General features: G+C 40.1%; 1 protein-coding gene and 1 pseudogene across 2 annotated transcripts in view; both read left to right on the forward strand.

Moving 5' to 3' along the window:
• Positions 1-23,678, forward strand: part of LOC148726552 (uncharacterized) — a 104,803-nt gene that overhangs the window by 62,275 nt on the left and 18,850 nt on the right. The window lies entirely within an intron of this gene.
• On the forward strand, positions 2,407-22,178 carry LOC148726557 (uncharacterized; annotated as a pseudogene). The gene is made up of 7 exons (XR_015990005.1): positions 2,407-3,047; positions 10,380-11,098; positions 12,146-12,802; positions 13,600-13,788; positions 14,456-14,479; positions 17,903-19,899; positions 21,400-22,178. The product of XR_015990005.1 is annotated as an uncharacterized LOC148726557 (transcript).

Genomic DNA, 23,678 nt, shown 5'->3' on the forward strand with positions numbered 1-23,678 from the left:
CCTTCGCAGTAAAGCACTATTTGAGCAATAGTGGAAATCAGACCTGAAAAAAATTTCAGGCCTGTACGGGATTCGAACCACTGACCTCTGGTCTGATTTCCACTATTGCTCAAATAGTGCTTTACTGCGAAGGATCGTTCTTATATACGTCTCATAACCGCAGTTCACTCATATGTTTCATATGTTTGTTGTTGTTCGATTTATCATCTACGGGTTTATATCGAATTAATTTGATGGCCTGCTCCCAGTTGGCTTGTTAGCTCAATTGGTAGAGCGCTGCACTGGTATCGCAGAGGTCAGTGGTTCGAATCCCGTACAGGCCTGAAATTTTTTTCAGGTCTGATTTCCACTATTGCTCAAATAGTGCTTTACTGCGAAGGATCGTTCTTATATACGTCTCATAACCGCAGTTCACTCATATGTTTCATATGTTTGTTGTTGTTCGATTTATCATCTACGGGTTTATATCGAATTAATTTGATGGCCTGCTCCCAGTTGGCTTGTTAGCTCAATTGGTAGAGCGCTGCACTGGTATCGCAGAGGTCAGTGGTTCGAATCCCGTACAGGCCTGAAATTTTTTTTTTCAGGTCTGATTTCCACTATTGCTCAAATAGTGCTTTACTGCGAAGGATCGTTCTTATATACGTCTCATAACCGCAGTTCACTCATATGTTTCATATGTTTGTTGTTGTTCGATTTATCATCTACGGGTTTATATCGAATTAATTTGATGGCCTGCTCCCAGTTGGCTTGTTAGCTCAATTGGTAGAGCGCTGCACTGGTATCGCAGAGGTCAGTGGTTCGAATCCCGTACAGGCCTGAAATTTTTTTTTTCAGGTCTGATTTCCACTATTGCTCAAATAGTGCTTTACTGCGAAGGATCGTTCTTATATACGTCTCATAACCGCAGTTCACTCATATGTTTCATATGTTTGTTGTTGTTCGATTTATCATCTACGGGTTTATATCGAATTAATTTGATGGCCTGCTCCCAGTTGGCTTGTTAGCTCAATTGGTAGAGCGCTGCACTGGTATCGCAGAGGTCAGTGGTTCGAATCCCGTACAGGCCTGAAATTTTTTTTTTCAGGTCTGATTTCCACTATTGCTCAAATAGTGCTTTACTGCGAAGGATCGTTCTTATATACGTCTCATAACCGCAGTTCACTCATATGTTTCATATGTTTGTTGTTGTTCGATTTATCATCTACGGGTTTATATCGAATTAATTTGATGGCCTGCTCCCAGTTGGCTTGTTAGCTCAATTGGTAGAGCGCTGCACTGGTATCGCAGAGGTCAGTGGTTCGAATCCCGTACAGGCCTGAAATTTTTTTTTTCAGGTCTGATTTCCACTATTGCTCAAATAGTGCTTTACTGCGAAGGATCGTTCTTATATACGTCTCATAACCGCAGTTCACTCATATGTTTCATATGTTTGTTGTTGTTCGATTTATCATCTACGGGTTTATATCGAATTAATTTGATGGCCTGCTCCCAGTTGGCTTGTTAGCTCAATTGGTAGAGCGCTGCACTGGTATCGCAGAGGTCAGTGGTTCGAATCCCGTACAGGCCTGAAATTTTTTTCAGGTCTGATTTCCACTATTGCTCAAATAGTGCTTTACTGCGAAGGATCGTTCTTATATACGTCTCATAACCGCAGTTCACTCATATGTTTCATATGTTTGTTGTTGTTCGATGGGTAAAAATATTGATTTGTTGGAGTCTAGAACTGTGATTCTGATTGTATGGAGAACCCGATGGCCGCCAAGAAGCTAGGTTGATGATTACAATCTGTATCTGGAGAGTTTTTGTTAGCTGCAAATTAAACGACGAATTTCGAAACGGCATCCATCTCTTTTGACAGACGGTAAAGAAAATCAAACAATTGCAACGGATCGATCTTCTGGAAACTTCCTTGGTTATCTAAACTACCTATTCTTTTTTCCACTAAACAACCGAGCATTTGCCGCAAGACACGTCACCTGATACTTTCACTTCTTAAATGGCTAAAAGTCATGATACAAATATATAAGGTATTGTCCAATGGCATAATATGAAGCATCCGTTAGTTACTCATAAATTCTGCTCATATCACCTGCGCTCGCTTTCTTATTCAGTAATGTGTCACTTTTAGTTCCCTTTCAACCTAAGAACTCACATTTGTCATTTTCCCATCCTTCTCCCCCCCCCCCCTCCCACGGGTGCATCAGAGGGGATAATGGCCACGGCCTTACTCCCGTTGAAGCGACTCCGCTTGTTCTGGCAAACAATAAAGATAATTTTGTATATGTATGTATGATTGTTGTTTCTCAGTGCTCAGGATTACATAATATGTTTTTGACATGTCATGATAAGTGTCTAGTATCGCGCGAAGTGTGGTTTTTTTTTTTTGTTTTTTTTTTTGGGGGGGGGGGTTGTTTTTAATTTTTTGACAGTTCAGGATGTCACAGGCTTACTACAAATCTGCCAGTCTCTCTTTCAAATTTGCTGACAGGAACTGGTAACCAGTCTGGCTGCTCAGTGTAAGGAAATGGCGGATGTTAAAGTTGGCTACGGTTGATCTCTACTTTGAAAGACTTATTTGACGTTCGTGAGCGGACGATTCTTGCAAAGATAAAGTCACTCATGCACCATACACTTCCTGCTTGATTCCTGTAATTACTAGTGTGGAAAATGTATCTTAAGAGCCAAACTGTAAGCCTCGTGTGTTGTAGTCCCTTTGTGCTTCGGTCAGCACTTCCTGGACAGGTTGGTATTTTCGAATCATCTTTTTAATGGAGCCCATAAATATACTTGATATCTCTATATTCAGCAGCAATTGATGTTGGTTCACTAGTTCGTCATCACCGTGTGAATTTTACTGCATTTTTTACTACTAGCTACCACTATAGACGTGCTTGTTGCATCTTCCAACAACGTTTTTACATTCGGTAGTGTTGATTTGATTGACCGATTTTCTTAACGATTAAAAGAAAAGAAAAAAAAACACCTGATGGGGCCAGGGCACGAATCTGCAGACTCGAAAGGAGCAGGTATAGCCATAGCACCAGGTATGCAGAGTATACAAGAAGGAGAAGTTTTGTATTGAGATAAATTTAAACATGTACCCATCACAGCATGAAATGATGAATTGACGTATCTTTAGCATTTGCAGAAAGATCCGTAAATATATGGCGTTTTCTTTACGGAAAAGTAACGCATTCCGTAAAGACGCGTAAATGCAAGGAACGCGTAAAGAATACGTAAACAATGTTACATATTCGTAAAGAATATGGGTCAAAGATGGATACAACTCACTGCTTTCTAATTAGTAACCCCCCAAAAATTGACATAATCGTGTTTCCTCTGTCTTAGGTAAAACTTTATGTATTTTAAGCAATTTCGCTGGAGACACTTTACGCGTCTTTAACATCCTTTACGATTAATTACGCACTGTTCTTTACGGACCTTTATCATTCTTTACGCACAATAAGTTTACACGTCTTTAATTTTATGCTCGTGTTTATTAGAATCTCTTCTTTTACGTTGTTTCATACACAGGCATAAACCTGCTGTCCGCGTCAATATATTTAATAACTTAAAATAGGCGCTCCCCATTTCGAGCTCGAGAGATTAGTTTTTTTTTTCTTTTTGAAATATGTATGATTGGACGAACAAAAATGCGTACAAGCTACATAATGCCTATTACAGGAAGCTTTTCGAGCCATAAGATCAGCTGATTGCCTTGGCCTGCGTGTTTTCTATTCCATTACGCCATTACTGTGTCCCAGTCTGGGACACAGTAATGGGGGCCGGAAATCGCTGAAAACATCTGGAATTCACTTCTGCTGTAAAAATCGATCCGCTCGCCCTTTAGAACTAGCAGATATTTACATAAACACTTTTCACGACACCTCGACTGTTTAGATTGCTAAAAATCGCTGTAAGAGTATAAGAGCTGTAAGAGCTGAAAACCTTCCAAAGGAGATGCATTTAGGATGTTCAATAACCAAAGAAAGCTGAAAACTCAGGGGCCCTGCGATTTATCATTTTAGAATATCGATGACGTCACGTGAAAACAAAGAATACTCAGCATTTTCTGCTCACCCCCTCAAGTTACATTTTATTTAAGTCTTTAATGAAGATTAAAGATGTTTACCAACAAATTTGGAAAACCACATTGTCTACGTGTCCAGAAATTTATTTATTTATTGGAAAAAAAAACTACCTCAGTAGATTTCAAAAATTTAAATGTTAATGGAAAAAGGCATGTCAGAGAAAGGAAAAATAAAAACACTGATTGCGAGGAACGTTTTAGCAACCCCGCAGCGGGCTTTTCAGACCGGCGGCGGCAAAGGATAGGATGACTAGACTTACATGAAATATTTTACCAATTTTTTTAAAAAAACGCATGCGTAAAGTTTTATAGACATGCGCAGTCTTAGATGTGATACATCCCACATGGATGGTGAGTACCACACTGTCTCATATATATACTTATCAAATCCTTACACACTTATAACACATATAAGGCATCTGCCGATCACTTTACGTCTACGTTATAATCCGTGAAAGGGTGATGACCTGACTGACTGCTCACATGACTGATCATCTCTCCGGCCAATATTTCGGCTCTCACTTCGGCACTACTTCGGCACTTCGATACTTCAGACTCATTTGCATAAGTCTCATTTGCATAAAGTAAACTCGAACCTAATACTTTGGCCGAGTGATTTTTTAATTCTTATTTAAACTCGGTCCCATGCTCCGCGGGATTGCCGGAGTAGACGCCTTACACTACTTACGATTTTTTACAATACGCGTAAAGAAACCGTTTATAGTCTCATTACGTGATCTTTATATTCAACCGTTTACATCGCGTAAAGACTTTCTTTACGAAAGTCTAAAGAAGCTCGTAAAGATAAGTAAAGAGGATCTTAACGCTTTCTTTACGACGTCTTTACGGAACCGTAAATTCAAAATTTCATGCTGTGCATTCTATTAGTTTCCTACCTGTAACCGCTTCGGTTAAAGCTGAATTTTGCCACTTCTGAGAGAAGCCGGAAAAGATTTTTTGGTTTGATAAATGCCTCCGTGATTAGTTCCTTTTTAGACAGGAAATTATATTTAGGGTTTCAATTCTGGATAAGACCTTGTGTAATCCAGATCATTTCTAAAAAAAATGACAAGTTAGACCGTAATCCTCAATAAAGTAGTCACAGCCTGCAAACATTGGTAAGCAACAACACATTTTGTGATTATGTTAACTTGTAGTTGTGACCGTTACTTATCGTGTTCAAAAACTGCACTTTAATGAGGTTGTCCACAGATATATACGGGTGCAGGTGCAGATATGGTAATTACATGTATTGTGGTTGGTGGGTGTGAGTAACGAGGTGCAAGTGTTTAGGTGCTAATTACAATAGTTGTGCAACACCCTCTCTCTCTTGGAAAGAGGACTGATAAATAAATGAATAAGTGTACTAATCAATTATAGTTCAGTTTATCTCGCTTGTGAGCCTACATGACATAGTCTTTGAACCTTGACGGCCGTTTGCGGGTCCTTTGTGAACGGCGAAGTCCGCACTCATCTGCACTAGATTGCGTGCTTTCTGATTCTATGTGTGGACGGCGAAGTCCGCCTTCTTCTCGAGGTAGTCTGCTCTCTAGCTCCATTTGCTCAAGATCAGCTGGTTGTCGTTCCTGCTCCTGTTCAGAGTGTGTGGATGCGATTTCAAGCTGGTCCATCCCGGTGGTGTGTCTTTCAGCTGGCTCCGTTCTAGCCTCTCGGATTTGGGCATGGTTTCGTCGAATAGGTCCCATTGCCGTCTTGATCACGCAGGATCTCAATGTGGGTTGTTCGATCACCTCCCCGTAGATCCATGGCTGAGACTTGTTTGTTGGTCGCGGCTTGAAAAATACCTTTTCTCCTGGGGCAAATGGTTTCAGTGGGCCTGATGCCCTTTTGTCGTAATGGGCTTTTGATCGGGCTCTCCTTTCTTCGATGTTTCTCATTACAACCTGACCTGATGCGGCTTGTGGGAGTAGCTGGCTTGCTGCTGTTGGGATGATGTCTCGAAGTTTCTGAGACATAAGTCGCTGTGCTGGTGAGTACTGGTATCCCTGTTGTGGCGTGTTTCGATAGGCCAGAAGAGCCAGATATGGGTCCTCAAAGCGGGATTTTTTTAGCATATTTTTCGCAATCTTGACTGCAGATTCGGCTTTGCCGTTTCCTCGACTGTGGTAGGGAGATGATCTAATGCTGGTGAATCCGTATTCACGTGCAAAGCGTGCGTATTCGTGGCTGACAAACTGCGGACCGTTATCTGTCACGCATTCGTCGGGAATGCCGTGACGTGCGAAGTTTCGCTTCAAGGCTCGTATGACCGCAACGGCTGATGTGTTTTTTAAAGGCTCAAGTTCGATATAGTCACTGTAGTGGTCCACAAGCACGAGGTAGTTATTGCCATTTAGTTGAAACAGATCTGCACTCACTCTTTCCCATGGCCGAGACGGTATGGCATGTGACTGCATGGGTTCCTGGGGCCGTTCACTTAAGTATTGAGAACACACACCGCATGAAGAGCATGTCTGCCTGATTGCTGCTTGCATTCCCGGCCAGTAAACGGATTCCCGGGCTCTTCGTATACTACTGTCGGCGCCTTGGTGTGCTTTGTGTATCTTCTGTAAGAGCTCGGGTCTGAGTGATGCGGGAACAATGACTTGATGAGATTTGAAAAGCACTCCATCATATACTGAAATCTCGTCTCTGAGGTCCCAGTATGCTCTGATTTCCTCTGGTACTTCACTCTTTTGGCGGGGCCAGCCACCAAGCACCATGTTGTTCAGTGTCATCAGTGATGGATCTTTCTCAGTTTCTTTTCTGATCTGGTTCATTGTACCGGGTTTGACAAGGTTTGGTGACAGATCCATTTGTGTGAGATTCACACGAAACACATCGTAGTCTTGCGTCATTCTGGAGGGGGACTGGGTTCCACCCTTGAGAGGTGCACGAGACAGAGCGTCGGCCACGAAGAGCTCTTTCCCTTTCTTGTACTGTACAGTGAAACGATAGTTCTGAAGTCTCAGCATCATTCTCTGAAGCCTGCGTGGAGCTCTGCTCAGAGGTTTTTTGAAAATTGTCTCCAGAGGCTGATGATCAGAGTGGACCGTTATGTCTCGCTTTCCATAAAGGTAATGATGCCATTTCTCCATACAGGACACAATTGCCAAGCACTCTTTCTCGATATGAGCATAATTCTTTTCTGTAGCGCTGAGGGTGTGTGACGTGAAGCAGACAGGATGGCCCTCCTGAAGTAAGACCCCACCTATGGCACTGTCAGATGCGTCTACTTGAAGAGTCACAGGAAGGCTGACGTCATAATAGCGTAATACTGTTGTGGAGGCCATGAGAGTCTTGGCTGAGTTGAATGCCGCCTCATGGACTTCTGACCAAAGGAATTCAGTGTCGTCCCTAGTTAGGTCCCTCAATGGAAGGACTGTTTGGGACAAGTTTGGGCAGAACTTGGACAAGTACTGGCACATTCCTAGGAAACGTTGCAATGCGGCCTTATCTGCTGGGGTTGGCATTCCTGTGATCGCAGCTACTTTGCTCGGATCCGGCTGTACTCCATTTTTGGTAAGTCGGTGCCCCATAAATGAAACAGAGCTAGACTTAAATTGAATTTTTTTAACGGAAAGTCGAAGATCGTGTTCATTGCACTTCTCAAGTAGATGTATAAGATTTCGGTCATGATCTATGTCGGCTTCTTCCTTAGTGTTGCCACAGCCATAAACACAGATGTCATCTGCGATGTTGATTACCCCATTCAATCCGTCCAGAAATTCATGTTGTCGCAGCTGATATTCTTCTGGTCCTGAGGCAATACCAAAGGGCATCCGATTGTAACAATAGCGACCATTTGGCCCCCGGAAAGTTGTTAGAAGGGAAGAGTCTTCATCCAGTTCAATAGTATGAAACGCCTCAGAAACATCAACGACGGTGAATACCTTGGCGTTTGTCAGAAGCGGTAGCCTCTCTTCGATTGTGGGTATGGTGTATTTGGGCCTTTTGATTGCCTTGTTTATGGTTTGGCTCGGATCGATGCAGATGCGAAGTTTGCCATTAGGTTTTTCCTTAACCAGCATATTGGACAGCCAGTCGGTAGGTTGGGTTACCGGCCTTATAATTCCTTCTTCACAGAGCCTTTGCAGCTCTTCATTGACCCTGTTTAATTTTGCCACTGGAACACGGCGAGTGGGGGCATGAACGGGTGTGACTGACGGGTCCAAGTCGATGTGCATGGGGCTCCCAAGAGGCTTCCCGCGTCCTGGTTTAAAAACGTTGGGGTAGTGCTTTAGGATGTCCTCTGAAGTCAATTTGCCGAGTGCAGGCGGTTTCTGCGTATTTCTTGTGGTCTCCTCCTCGACCGCGTTTGTCTCGTCTGCATAGATGGTCAAATACTTTAAAGCCTGTGCGTCTCGTCCGCTAAGAAGTGGAGGCTTGTCGTCCGGAACGTTCACCACTAGGAAGTCAATTGTGTGGAATTTGCCCTTCCTTTCACACACGAGGGTTACTTGACCTTCTGGTTTCATTGTTTGGCTTCCGTAGGTGTTGATTCTGCTTTTCGTCTTTGAGATTTTCAAATTCGGGAATAGCTGGTTTAATACTGAACTTGGCATAGTGTTACAGGTCGACACCGAGTCGATTTGAGCTTTAACAATTTTCGACCGCCTCCCATGGATGAGGTGTAGGTGAGCGAAGAATTTCTTTGCACCGACTGGCGCTGCCTGATCATTTATAACAAATGCCTCTTCATCAGGGTCATCATCAACAAAATTCGATTGCTGATGTCGTCTTCTACCAATTCTCGTTCCTCCTCTGCATGCACGAGCAAAATGGCCAATGATTCCACACTTCTTGCATCGTTTCCCGAACGCTAGACAATGCTGTTGACGAGGGCTGGGATGTTCACCGCAACACCAGAAGCAGGCCGCTGTTAAGGTGTCGGAGCTGCGGTATTCGGGTTTTGTCTTCTTTGTGAAGTTTACCTGCTCCTGCTGGTTGCCTCGGGCATTTTTCATTAACTGGTTTGCAAATGTGGTTGCCTCGTGGCTTTTGGCTGTTTCAACGACTTCTCGTAGAGTGACTTTTGATTGCGCTGCATCTCGATGCCTGTGGCCTTTCCCAATCAGCTTTACGCGGAGAGATTCAGGTGTTAATCCCGCGATGAACTGATCTCTCATCAATTCATCAGCGAAGTTTTCGTACTCGCACTGTGCAGCTTGATTGCGAATCCTTGTTTCCCAAGACGCGATGGATTCCTCTCCATTTTGTAGCAGGGAAAGGAGTTTTTGCCTTTCGCCCGAGACCCCGATGCTAGCGCCGTAGTACTCTTTCAGAACGTTGATAACCGTGTGCGGTTTGCTCTGATCTTGTTCAGACAATCCTAAACTGTATTTGTAGATCGCTCTGGCTGCAGGGGATAACGATGCTCGAAGACATGCCATCGCTTTCTCTGGTTTCGTCCACTTCGCTGCTTCTGTTTCCTTGGACGGATCGAACCAGTTTTGCATAATACAGTAGTCGACTAAGTCTTCGATGTAGACCTCCACATCGTGTTTGTCATCCCCAGTTGTTTTGAATTGCGGAAAGGGAGTGTTTGAGGCCATATGGCTCATCGGTTTGAATCTTCTTGACTGTGAAATTAAAAGACAAGCACCGCTGCCACCATGTTGACCGTTACTTATCTTGTTCAAAAACTGCACTTTAATGAGGTTGTCCACAGATATATACGGGTGCAGGTGCAGATATGGTAACTACATGTATTGTGGTTGGTGGGTGTGAGTAACGAGGTGCAAGTGTTTAGGTGCTAATTACAATAGTTGTGCAACAATTCAAAGAAAAATCTATCACTAGTTTTCTACTTCTCTGGGCTCCTTTAATTGCCATATGCTCGTTGCCCAAACTGATATTACCGGTATTCTTATAGCTATGATCACAGAACACTGAGGTAATTTTTTCAAGTAATGATTTCAGTTGACCACTTCGATATAAGAAGACCTCAAAGAATAGGAAAGGAATAAAGAAAGAAAAGATCCTACATTGGTTTGGTGTTTATCACAGTATACGCATGTATCAATCCAGGAATCAAGTGCAAATTGTAACTTGAAAAGAAACATTTACACTACCCTATTCCAGCTGTCAATTAACCAGTGCACCAACTCTGCTCTAACGAAGTCCTCCTTTTCTCCCAAGTTTGGCACAGACAAGAGCTTTCTTCTTAACCTTTTACATTTTACACCACAATGCAGTAGGCAAAGGCAATCATAGACTGCTAATAACTGTTTGCATTTTGTTTTGTTGCCTACTATATATATTAATTACAAGCATTTTTTTATAGAAGAGATGTTTTCATGGCTTCTGCTAATCTGTCAAATTGTTCTACCAAAGAAACCACCAATTATGCTCGGCTATGTCACCTTCTCGTACATGTTGGATCTTGTGTTCTGAGGGAGATCTTTGACAGGATATGTCCACCAGAAAACCTTCACATAATTCTTGCTCATCCTTGGAACCGTGCAAAATTACAAACGCTTAGAAAGAAGAGAGTCCTGAGTACCTCCCAGTGGCACAAACTGTATTCTCCAATCAAATCTTCAGTCTCCTCAGGGAACTTTGACACATTTGTATTGCTTCTTCTTCTGAGGAATATCTTTGGTTTAACTCTCCCTACTTCAGGCCATGATGTCTTTCCTCCATTAACGGACACCACTCCAGCAGCTGACATCACTCTCATCAAGATCCTCAGAGACAGAGTTTATAGCCAGGTTACCAGTGGTTCAGTAGATGATGCAACTTTCAGTTCCTACTGGAACCAGATCAAAGATACCTTTTTGGATATTGCAGGGCCTCCCTATCAGGATGCCATCAACGAAATTAAACTTGAAGATATGGATGCCAATCTTGAGGAAGACTATGGAGAGCTTCTAAGAGAGTGGTTGAAGGATGAAGACTGTATTGCAGACAAATCACATGAAGATGAAACAGTTAAAAGGGCCAGAAAAGAAGAGGACATGGAGGATCTTATTAACATTTCAGAGCAAAATTCAGGAATGGAAGGTGTGTGTGTAATTTTTTTGTTGATGCCAACTGTTAAACTTACTCTCCAGTGTGAACAGTCTTTGTCATATGGTTCATCAAAGGCAAAGGCTACTCTGGAGACTTAAAGATTTTTCCCTTTTGATTTAACCTTCACATGTAGATGCTTGAAAGTGACTATCGATATCATCTGCATGAAATGTCTCCTCACAATGTCCCTGAATCAAATATTCAGGTCAGGAGAGGAAAGGAAATGATCACCAACTAAAGAACTCCTGATTGTTAAAGAAATTCTTGTCATTAGCACCTTAGGAAATTTAGGGAGAACAGTGTAGAGAATATGCATGCTGATATGAGGGTGACATGGGTTTTAAATTTAAAAGTAAACATGAAATTGTGACATTATGTTAAGTGACTGACAGGTGTTTTGAAATTTGGAAGAGTAACCTAATGTGTTTCAAAACTTGACTGCAAACATGTGAAAAGCTGAATTTTACATGTTAGAGTGCACTTTTAGTCAAATCTTTTAGTGACTACGTTATTCTTTGGATTCTCAAAGCATGGTAAGAGGTTCAGTTTTTTGTATTTCCTTCTATAAATGGAGTTAAAATGGTATCATGGTTTTTGGAGCATTAAACTCTTTACTGAAGTAGTAGAATTTTAACTTAACTTTTTATTTACCCTTTAACTCCCATAAGTGACCAGGAAAGATTTTCTCCTTACAATAGCAATACAATGTCAAGCAGATGAGTGATGAGATTAAAAAAATCTATCAATTAGGACATTATCAATTGATCCAATCCAAATTCTCCAAACATGCATCATAAGAACTGTATAGCAGACACTAAGGAGAACTGCTAAGAAGATCTTGGGAGTGAAAAGGTTTGGTAAGATCTGACAATTAGGTCTTCAGTGTTGTTGCTGGAAACATTTGTCATGTTACATGTACATGGATATGATTTTAAACAACTCCTTCACCGACAATGTTTGGATGTATTTGCACTTGTGATGAAATTCATTATCAGCATGTACAATGATTTTGTTTAAAACTACATTTCTCTTTTACAGAGGCAGAAGTTAAGTGTGCTGAAAATGGATCAGCAGAGAAAGCCAAGGTCAGCTCACCAGAGCTCAGTATTGAAATTCCAAAGATGTGTGATATTCCAAGAACTTCTTCAGCTTGGATCAATGTTGAACTCCCTGTTGATATTCTGTTATTAACAGTGGAGGACTGTGAGTTCTTAAGCTGCTTTGCCTTCCTGGAGGAACCCTTTAAGAGTTACCACATCAGTATTGGCCATGTGTACTTTGGGTGCATGGGTGTTGATCAAGGAAAGAAAATGAAAATTGCCCTAATGAGGTGCTCCAAAGGTCCTGATGTTCCTGGGGGCTCTTTGCCTGTGTCAAAAGATGCCATCTTACTCTTGAGACCCAAGGCTATTATTTCTGTTGGTGCCTGCAGTGGTTTGAACAGCAGAGAGGTCAAGTTAGGAGATGTGGTTGTTTCAGCAAAGCTGATAAAAGCAGAACACAAAACTCCCCCCAGCAGAGATATTGGTAACTTGATCAAACATGTGGCTGATGGGTGGAAGGCACCTTTACAAAATGCTGATGAATGTAATACCAAAGTGCACTGTGATGGAGTGTTTCTGAGTATCTCAGAGGCAAACAAGGACATGATTGGCCAACTTCCTGAAGCAATTGCAATTGAAATGGAAGGTGAAGGTGAGAATCATGTTAACTATGATGATTTATGAGTCAAAGATACAGTATTTGCACATGTAGCAAGTGTTTTTAGAAAAGCTGTGCTAGAATTGTCTCAGCTTGGTCAAGAAACTTTGCAGGAATTTTATATGCAAATTTGATTTTGTTTTAGGCTAGGGTTTGGTAGGAAGATGTTTTTGTAAGGGTGAAGGTGACAAGTTAATTAATTTAAAATTGATTTTGCCCCTTCAGGATGTCATGGATTGTCAAAGTTGTGTCTTCTAAAAATGTAGAAAGTATCTTGCTGAATTGTTTGAGGCCTGGGGAGTAGAATCACAGTCCTTATTAACCCTTTAACTCCCCAGACTGACCAAGACAGAATTTCTTCTTCCAAGATCAATATGATATCAAGCAGACAAGTAATAAGAATAGAACAAAATTTAATATCAAGAAAGGGATTATTAGTGGATCCAAAACCCAATTCTCCCAACCAACATTATAGGATAATTAGATCTAGGGAGTGGAAGAGTTCACTCTAATTGATAACATTAATTTTTGTCTCTTTGAGAAATGTAAACTGAAAATTAATTTTACAGTCTTGGTGTACAAGTTTTCTTGGAAACACTGGTTGTACATGTAGGGACCTACACTAACCTCTTTCTGTGATGTGGATGTTTACCAGAAGCTAGAGTGTGAATCTGTGTGAACTTCAATTGAACAATAATTATCACAAGGATGCAAAGAAATAAGCTGATAATGGTTAAGAGACATGTCAGTGTTAAGAGACATTCATCAATGTTTTTTTTTTTTTTTTAAAGGAGTGTTTGCAGCAGCCCATGATTTTAAGACAGAATGGGTGGTAGTCAAAGGCCTCAGAGACTTTGCAAATGAAAGGCAGTCTTCAAGTGAGAAATGGAAACAAATTGCCTGTGTGATGGCGGCATCTGTTGTGGCAAACATTTTGATTGATCCAGTCATATTCCAAGATTGGCCTCACTTTAATGCAGGTATGACTTTCTGTTTCATTGTTCTCTCCTAACAGGGATACACTGTAAGTCTGATTTAGATCAAAGCTTCCATAGTTTAGCGTTCATTTCCCTTATTCTTATCATCGTAATGAATGATTCAGTAGTATTACTGTACAGAGAAATTAGATGCTGATCACTCTTAGGAATTCAATGGTTAGGTGTTTGGGAGAAACTTGTGGTCACATTCATTTGAGGGATGGGATGTAACAATGTATAACAGTTCATTCCATGAGCCAGGAGAAAACACAGCCAAAATAATTTTATGGAAACTTGAAGGCTTGAAAAGGTTTGACATATGTTCCTGGGAAAATTTGCAACACATCAAATTGTTTAAACCCTTTTACTCCCAAGATCTTATTAGAAATTCTCCCCACTGTCTGCAATACAATGGTTTTTATGTACCTTTGGAGAAATTGGTGTGGGATCAACTTGAAATCCCCTGATTGATATTTTTCTGTATTCTCATTACTTGTCTGCTTGATATTGTATTGATATTGTAAGGAGAAATCTGGTCTTGGTCACTTATTACAGTTGACATCCTATTACTGATATTTTGAGATGACTGATCCAGATTTTAACTGAAGTCATTCTAAAAAAATTGGCTTCAACTGACAGCAGCTTTTTTTTTGTTTATTGACAAATTTAGGTACTAATAGATTACCCCCTGAAGGTAAGTCAGACTTGTTTTCAATTAATAAGTGAAATAATTTGTGTAGTTGCTTGTAGTTCTGGTGATGTTCTTTGCTCACTCCATACAGTAGTTATCTAATGATTTGTGCACCAAAGAATGCATTAGAGTTAAATCATTCTTCCTTCCTGCTGTCTTAGACTTTAATTAGTTTTTAGATTAAGCTTTGCAGTTCTTACATTAAAACAGTCTCCACTTCGTCACATTTTGCAATTTTGAGAGGTTTACACAAACTAGAAATTTTTCACCACCTACTTTCCTTTGTGATGTTAATTGTGAAGCAACCTTCAGTGGGTAGTTGTGGATTTCCTTCTATAACTCATCAACCTGACATGTGGTAACAGGTATGCAGTGAGGACTGAGCACTATTTATTTCCCTGAAGAACAAGAAAAAGATAGTTGGGTTTTAAATTCTGAGTTACAGTAAAAACCCACTTACAAGAAACTAAACTTTAAGAACCTGTTGGACTAAAATTTCCCAGTTAAGTTCCCTTCATATAAGAACCAGTCTAGGCTAAAATCTCAGTTTAACTGAGAATTAGCAAATTTTTGTCTTTGCATCCTGATTCACAGACTGTATCCAAATTTTCATCATTTTACTCTCAAACTTCAATTCCAACATTTTACTTCTTATCCTACTTTGAACTTACAAGTTGAGTTTGGGTACAACTAAAAACTGCTGAAGACCATATTGTGCACCAAATGTTATAATTTGATACTCTAGCATATTTAACTAAAACAATTTTCCAACTTTTTATCATCTCATGGTGAAGTAAATACCTACAGAATGTTCCTAGACTTCTTTATTACCTCTAAGTCACATTATTGGTCTCCCCCAAAGTTCTCCTCTCCTCTAGTCTCTTTCACATGCATATTTCCTCCTCTGCTGACCATACCTCTGATCTCTGTGTTTACCACTCCTTCATCACCCCTCTAGCAAACAACTTCCACTGCTTACATCTTCCCTGGCAATTTAGACCTATGATCTGCATGCTCAGCACCCGAAAGGAAGTGTCTACCATATATAGAAACTATCAGCCTTTACCGTATATATATTCCCCCCGGTAATCCATGCCCATCATATATAGTGTCCCCCTGATCCCCTGTGCTCCTCCTTGGCAATCCACGCCTATGATCTCCTCGTGCAGCACCACACAAATATTGTGCGGTGAATAGTTTTTTCCCAGCATGCTGTTCATGCACACCATATACATACCAAGTGTCCCCTGTATAGGTCCTACTTAGCAACCCATACCACGTCGACAATTTTGTCGCCGATCGTAGACTCTCTCATGAAGTAAGGTAAAGTTAAAGCTTAAAAAAATGGTTTTAAAGTATTCGAATTAAAAAATCTTTTCTACTTCAGCGGCCTTCTTAATCTCCGAAGTCGCTGCCAAGTCGGAACGCTGTTTTAATTACAAATTGGTGTTTTAAAGGTTTAACGAATCCAATACCAAAAGTTCCCGGATTGGCAACGAATCGGTAAAAGAAATTTGCAGGTCTGAGATATCCTACTCTTGAGGGAATCTCCTCGAGGTCTATTTAGATTAAAGTGAATCCTTCTCACCGCAAACAGTTTTCCTTGCTTTCATTTTAGAAATTCAGAGTTATAAAAATAGGGTTTTTCGAAATTGTCGGAAATATCTATTTCTGAAATTAGTCTCCGGAGGTCTAAAGTACGATGGAGTTTGAGAAATGCAGATTTTTCCATCTTTCATGGCTGTGAGTGACTTAATTATACTGGTCAAGCGTTCGGAATGAGACGTCACGCAACCCTTGTCAAGCTATTCTGACAACACTCCACTCCCCTCTCAAGGATAATTTTTTCGTGAAATCCAGTGTTGTTGTTACAAACATAAAGTGGTGGGGGAGGGAGAGATTTGTCAAGGATTATTACGAATTATACCCTAGCCATTGGTTTTCGTGCGATTTTACTGAACGTCGCGTGGGGCAGAATCAATGGACAGTTATCAAGCAATAACTACCGTTTGCTTCAATACTCTTCCTCTGATTATTTCCGTCAGAAAGAAACAAAGCCAGTGGAAATAGAGCTTGCTTAAAATTTTATCTTTTCATCTCTATTTTTTAATTTTTTTTTTTTTTTTAACACACAAGAAAAGCAAACTCGTTTTGTTGAGTCCAGTGATAGTGGTATTAAAAAGCTGGTCGCATATACTTATCCGCCGTCAGATCAACACTAGGGAGCTTTAGCAACGACGACGTCGACGGCAAAGAAAACGTCGTGTCGAAATCTAACTTTTCGTTTTTGTAACTCTTTCGAGGTTGTTCCGATGTGTTTCACTTGGAAAATGCTGGCGAACTATTTAGGGACTGTATCACTACGAACGGCGGAGAAAACCTAACGTTTGGTTATTTCACGTTGTTGTTTTACCGAGAACGGCAAAGAAATGTACCAAACTGTTAAACGCACGTGCAGGGCGATTGATTTTGCTCATTAAGCCTATTGTTTTCTGCTGTTCTCGTTGCCGTCGCCGTCGTCGTTGCTAAAGCTCTCTAGTAGCTTTTCAAAGAGCAGTTTTCGCACGATATCAAAAGAAACCCTATTCTGGTTTGCTGGCTGGTAATGTTCTTGGCTCAGAGACTGTCCTCATGATGTTACATTTTCTCTCGAAGCTTCGCTTCTAGGCCTTCTAACTTGGAGGGCAAAGTTATTAAATGCTGATTGGCTGAGACAGAAGGCATTTTTCATTAATTTTGGTATCTTGCCTGGGCGAATACCAAAATTTAGGAAACATTAAAATAGCCTAACTGCCAAAAAATTTTATAACTTCATTTATGGCAATATTTTTTAACAGGGTTGCTTTCATTTCTTTGACGTTGTTGAACAAAAATAACACTTGAGTGAAAACTGAAATGGCTTTCTACGAACGTACGTAACAGCGTGCAGTATTGACCTCATTAGATTTCTGAAAACACGCGTGAAATTAATCCTTAATTTTACTCGGCCCTATACGATTACCCATGCAAATATTCACTTTCCATACAGTCTCTCAGCAGTGGACATTATCAGCTGATATGCCAGCCGCCTGAAAGGGTTTGTTTACCTAATAAACTTGATTTTTAAGGGAGGAATAATGCTTTAACGAAACAAACTTTTCTATCCTTTGAATAGGGATCGATTTGTCATCTGGTAGACACAATAGACGCTTTTCAAGCTCTGTGCTGAATATCCCTGTGCTGAGTTCGATAGGGAGTATTTAAACTGCATTTCCTCGTCTTCTCATTATTAATAAGATATTTTCTTTTCCGTTTTCTTTAGCTGTAAGTCCCTACACAACAGCTTTAAAAGTTCAACCCTGTGGAGTAAGAATTCAGTAAAGTACAGAAACTGTTCTCCTCGCGTTCTTGTTATTTATTAAATATTTTCTCTTTCTTATCCTTCAGCCATAACTGCTTACACTACAGCTTTAAAGACTTCCATTACAGACCAAACGGAGTTCCAACCCAAACTGCTAGCCTCTCACACCATCTCCAACGCGAAAATGGATGAAATATTCACTAATCTTCTCATACAACATGGAAGAAAACGCCTCACAAAGAATGACGAGACATATTCAAGGAGTGAAGACCTTGAGTATTTCGGAAAAGTCAGCGGTACTCCAGTTAAGCACTGCGATGAAATATTTCTTGGCACGAGTAGTGATCAGGAGAATCCTAATTCTATTCTTGTCGTTGGAAAAGCAGGGATTGGGAAATCTCTGTTTTGCCAAAAGGTGATTCGCGATTGGGCCAACAACAAATTATTCCAAGCAAGAGAAAACACTAGAATCCCAAATTTCAAATTTGCGTATTTGCTTACTTTCCGTCAATTGAATTTGCTTGAAAGTAACTTTGTGACCTTAAGAGAATTTTTAACCCGTTCTTTGGTTTTAGATCACCATTGTAACATTGATGAACACATATTTGAGTACATTGTAAATCAATCCGGAGAAGTTTTGATTATCCTTGGCGGCTATGACGAGTATTCCCAGCAAGATTACATCGCTGGAAACTCGGAAGAACAGTATCCAAATGACTTTTGTTGTCAAATGCCAGTGGCTGCATTATGTTCAAAACTCGTCAAAGGAAAAATACTGAAAGGGGCTATCGTTATGATTACCTCACGGCCTGATGAATCGGACAAGTTAGGAGGAATCTGTCTTAGACGGCATGTGGATATTACTGGATTTTCGTCAGCACAGGTCAAATAGTACATTGAAAAGTACTTCGAGAAAGACGTAACGACGAAGAACGCTGTACTTGAACATGTCATGAACAATGAGAACCTTGTCAGTTTTCATATTCCTATGCTCTGTTATCTGTTGTGCTTCGAGATGGAGTATACTCTAAACGAAACAAGAAATCCTCGTGACCTTCCTGTCTCAACAACCGACATTTACACAAAACTTATTGATATTTTTTAACTTAAGCACTGCGCCGACTCAGAATACAGACAGAAAGAAATTCCTGAACAATTCAAGCCTCTTCCGGTCATCAAAATCACATTAGAGAAATTATCAAAACTAGCGGCTAAACTGCTGCTTGAAAATAAGCCAACTTTTGATGAAAGCGAGATAGAAGGCGAATTTGAACTATAAGAAGTCAACAAACTGAAAGATAGCGGTCTTCTTTACTGTGGTCAGCCTTGTAGGACTGTATTGATTACAGCCACGAAACATTTCAGCTTCACACATCTTACTGTCCAAGAATTCTTGGCCGCACGTTGGTTTGTAAAGGAAAATCGCATCCCAGAGGAGTGTTGCTCTGAAATGATTTTCCAATTCATGGCTGGCATTCTGTCAAGTGAGGGAAACGAGGAACGGATTGAAGAGTTGTTGAACAGTCCCCTAGTTTCAGGGGATAATACTGGATTTATTAAAGCAAAGTTACTGAATGAATATCAGGACAAAGAATTCGCCAAAAAGTTCATCAGGAATCATCCCCAAACATTCTGTAGTTCAAAAGGCGTCATGTATTTTGATGGTTTATCTGATGCAGACAACATTGCAATGTTATTTGTATTGGACGTTATCAGTGAACTACATAAAGAGGAAGCTGGAAAGGCAAAACACAAATGTTCTGATAAGTTCGTCGGAGTTAAGATGTTGAAACATAACTCACCGCAGGTGTCACTATCTGGAGTACAACGAATCTGTAATTCACTGATCAATGAACACTGTCTTGTGTCTGAACTGCAATTATCAAATAGTAACTTGACTGATAAATTTGTTGATGTTATGAACAGATTAGTGGTAAGTAAGCTAACTACACTAAATCTGAGATTTAATGAAATCACTGATACCGGTGTTGCCAGTCTATGTGAAGCTTTACAGCACCAAATCAATCAATCAATCAATCAATCAATCAATCAATCAATTTATTTAACGTGGTCAGAACGCTTAGCTAAAAGCTAGTTTACAGGTACGCCACGAAATAAAAAGAAAAAAGGAAATTATAAAGCCTTGTGAAGGTATATAAATTTAAATAAATTAAGAATTAAGAACTAGAATATATAAAATGTAAAATGTAATCATTAAAAACAGGCTAATATTAAAATATAAGAATTTAATAATGTAGTCACCGAGTTGAAATATAATTAAAGATAGATCCTCACCGCGCTAGAGTCCCGTGAGATCTAATGTTTTTCAGTAATTTTTAAAACTAGTGTCTGTATCTTTCGAGACTCGTCCGGTAAAGCGTTCCATAGTTTCGATGCAGCATATCTCCATGATCTTAACCCGAAGGTTGTTGATTTTACTTTTGGGAGGTCCAGTATTGTGGTGCCCCTAAGATTATAAGTGGAGCACCTAACTGTTATAAGATCACGTAAGCTTTTTGGTCCTGCATCACTAGTTAATATCTTAAAGACAGTGGACAAAATTTTCGCTAATCGCTGTTCACGAAGACTTGAGAGACCGATACGCTTACAAAGTTCCTCATAAGGGGAGGACTTATCTCTAAAAACAAAACGGAGCGCACGTTTGTTCACCAACTCTAAGTTGTCAGCTGACTTCTTATTACAGAAGTGCCACGTTTCGGAGCAGTAATTAAAGTGTGGTAAAATGAAGGCTTTATAAAGATCCCTTCTAGTCTCAAAAGACAACATTTTCTGCATCCTTTTTAACACAGCCACCTGTTGACTGACTTTTCTACATATTTTAGCAATGTGCTTTTCAAAATTCAATTTATCATCGATTGTCACGCCAAGAAGTTCCATTGTGTTGGATATGGGAAGTGGTGACTCCTCACACTTAAACACTGGTTCATCAGTTCCTTTGTGTTTTCCCAACACCATTGCCTGGTATTTTGAACTGTTCCTCTTCATACCATTACGCGCGAACCATATATCAGCACTAATAAGATCGTTGTTGATTGTTTCTTCAATTTTGGAGAGTTGATTGTCGGCGTAAAAGATTTGAGTGTCATCAGCGTAAGTGGACAGAGTGCACTTCTCGATGACATATGAAAGATCGTTCATGAAGATGTTAAATAGTAAAGGGCCGAGGATGGATCCCTGTGGTACACCATTGCAAATAGGTTGCCAATTGGAAAGTGTATTCCCTAGTCTCACTCTTTGGAATCGATTTGATAAATAATCTTTTATCAGGGTGGTTGTTGCTTCATCTGCTCCATATTCTTTTAATTTCAAAACAATCAGTTCATGAGGTAAGGTGTCAAAGGCCTTGGACAAGTCCATAGAGACCAGACCGATCAATTTGTTGTTATCAATTTCTTTTTTCCATTGTTCGGTTAGACTAAGAAGTGCTGAGTCGCAGCCGTGATATTTCCTATAAGCAAACACATATTTGTGATAAATTTCTTCAAAATACGGGCTTATTCGGCAATGAACAATTTTTTCGAAAACCTTCGATAAAGCTGGCAGAATCGTTATCGGCCGATAGTTGGTTTTTAATAGGCTGCAGTCTTTTTTGAGAATTGGAGTGACCTCGCCAAGTTTCCACTGTTGTAAACTAACCACACTAGATGTGGTGCGTAATAAAATCAGTGATATCGGTGTTGCCAGTCTATGTGAAGCTTTGCAGTATCCAAGCTGTAAGCTAACCACACTAAATCTGGCGCGTAGTAAGATTACTTATACCGGTGTTGCCACTCTATGTGAAGCTTTGCAGCATCCAGGCTGTAAGCTAATCATACTTAATCTAGGGGGTAATGAAGTCACTGATACCGGTTGTTCCAGTCTATGTGGAGCTTTACAGTTTTCAAGCTGTAAGGTAACCACACTATATCTGCATGATAATATGATCACTGATACCAGTTTTGCCAGTCTGTGTAGAGCTTTACAGAATCCAAACTGCAAGTTAACCACACTGGCGCTGCCTGAGTCTATTAATCATGAATGGCGGGAAAGTCTGCAAGCTAAAACTCAGAGACACCGACCATCTTTACACCTGTCTTTTTATTAATGTTTTGTTTTTTTAATTTCAATCGATTTTTATAGTTCAACAAAAGAAATGCAGGCAATAAAAATCTTAATTTGGGGTCAAAGAGACTTATAAGGTAGTTTAAGTATTTCAATAATCGGAGTGAAAAGTAACGCTCAATGAAAATACAACCGCAAAGATTTTGTAAGAAAGTTTTACTGGCTACATTTTCGTCTATACAGTCCGCCATGACATTTATAAAATAACCAGAGTAAAGCGCGCGCTCTGAATGGTCAATTCAGCATTTGCCCATGGACGAACGCTGTTGACGTGAGCAAATGCAGACTAGTTTTCCGCGCGCGCTTGTTTTTTCTTGTCACTTAAGATTTGTTAAATGAAAGAAAACTCTTTTGCTACAATGTAACGATGTGATCTGATAAAACAAATGGTAAACGCCACAGCGTACACTATTGTGTTAAGGATGCACTTGGGAGGTTTGCTAAGCACTCAGGAAGCTACTCGCTCTCGGCTATCGCCTCGCGCGACTCTTACGCTTCTTTCTTGCTTAGCAACCTCCCGCGTGCATCCATAGCTCAATAGTGTACGCTGTGGTGTTTACTATTTGTTAAGTATCAATCGTTGCATAAATTAGTCACCCTCATTTGAGTTGTCCAGCTTTGCTAGGTTATATTCCAAAAAATTACATGCAGAGGTGTGTATTGACAGATAAAGTGAGAGGTTAGATTTTTCGTTTAAGAACCCAGCTTATGTAGTATACACCGCGAGTTTTGATGACCTTTTAGGAGTTAGTTGCCGGGCCGTATCCGAAATTATACTGGATTACAGATTGGACAATTAGGGTCGGTTTTTTACACGTTGTGTAACCCAATCCGCGATTATACGCAAGCAGTGATCCTCAGAGATTCTAAGAGGGTTTGTTTAATTAAATTAAGGTCCTTTTACTATAACCTTTTGGCCCTCTTGACACTGTTCATAAAAATAAATGTTCAAATGAAAGTCTCGGCTAAATTGTAGATGAATTTTGTGAAAGACGTTTAAACTTCGTTTAAATAATCGACCCTCAATCTTAGGTCTCACTTAATATCTCGGCTCGGCTCTGTTTATTAGCGCAGCTTGACTAAGACAAAAAAAGTGGTGATGGGGAACAGTTTGAATAAGATAGACGTATCTTTTTTAATTTAAACTGTGTAGCTGGCACTCTAGAGTGACGAGGACTCGGAGGGAACAAAATCTTTCTCTCTGTTGCAAAAATGTATCACGCTGCATTATAGATGTGCAAGAAATTTAATTAGAAAACTAAATATGACATCTTGGAGTATCTTTAACCTGAGCAACTCCGCTCTTCTGCACAAGAACTCGGGCGGCCCCTGATAGAACTTTAGAATGATGCCAAATAATGCTACTAGCATTGCCCAATTACATTCCAAGTTATGCTGAGGATTGTGCTACTTTCTTTTTTTAAATAAATGCTTTCAAATAAGAATCCCGAAACAATTCAAAATTACACTTTTGTTTTTAATAAAGCGCAATGTAATCTTTATCTTGAGTTGCTCACTAGCTCTGACAAAACATAAAAACACATTTATTATGTTTTGACATTTTGTTCCCTGTGAAAGCGGAATCTCGGATCGATTTAATCTTTACTTTCGGTATGCGCAGTCCTTTAGACGACGAACAATGCAGTATTGCAGTAACCAATTCTTCGCCCAGGACATTGCAAAATTGAAAATAGTCTGAACCACACGTACCGAGCTTGAAAATAATGAAACTTAAAGATC

The sequence above is a fragment of the Stylophora pistillata genome, chromosome 7 (genome assembly GCF_964205215.1).
Source record: "Stylophora pistillata chromosome 7, jaStyPist1.2, whole genome shotgun sequence".
NCBI lineage: Eukaryota > Metazoa > Cnidaria > Anthozoa > Scleractinia > Pocilloporidae > Stylophora > Stylophora pistillata.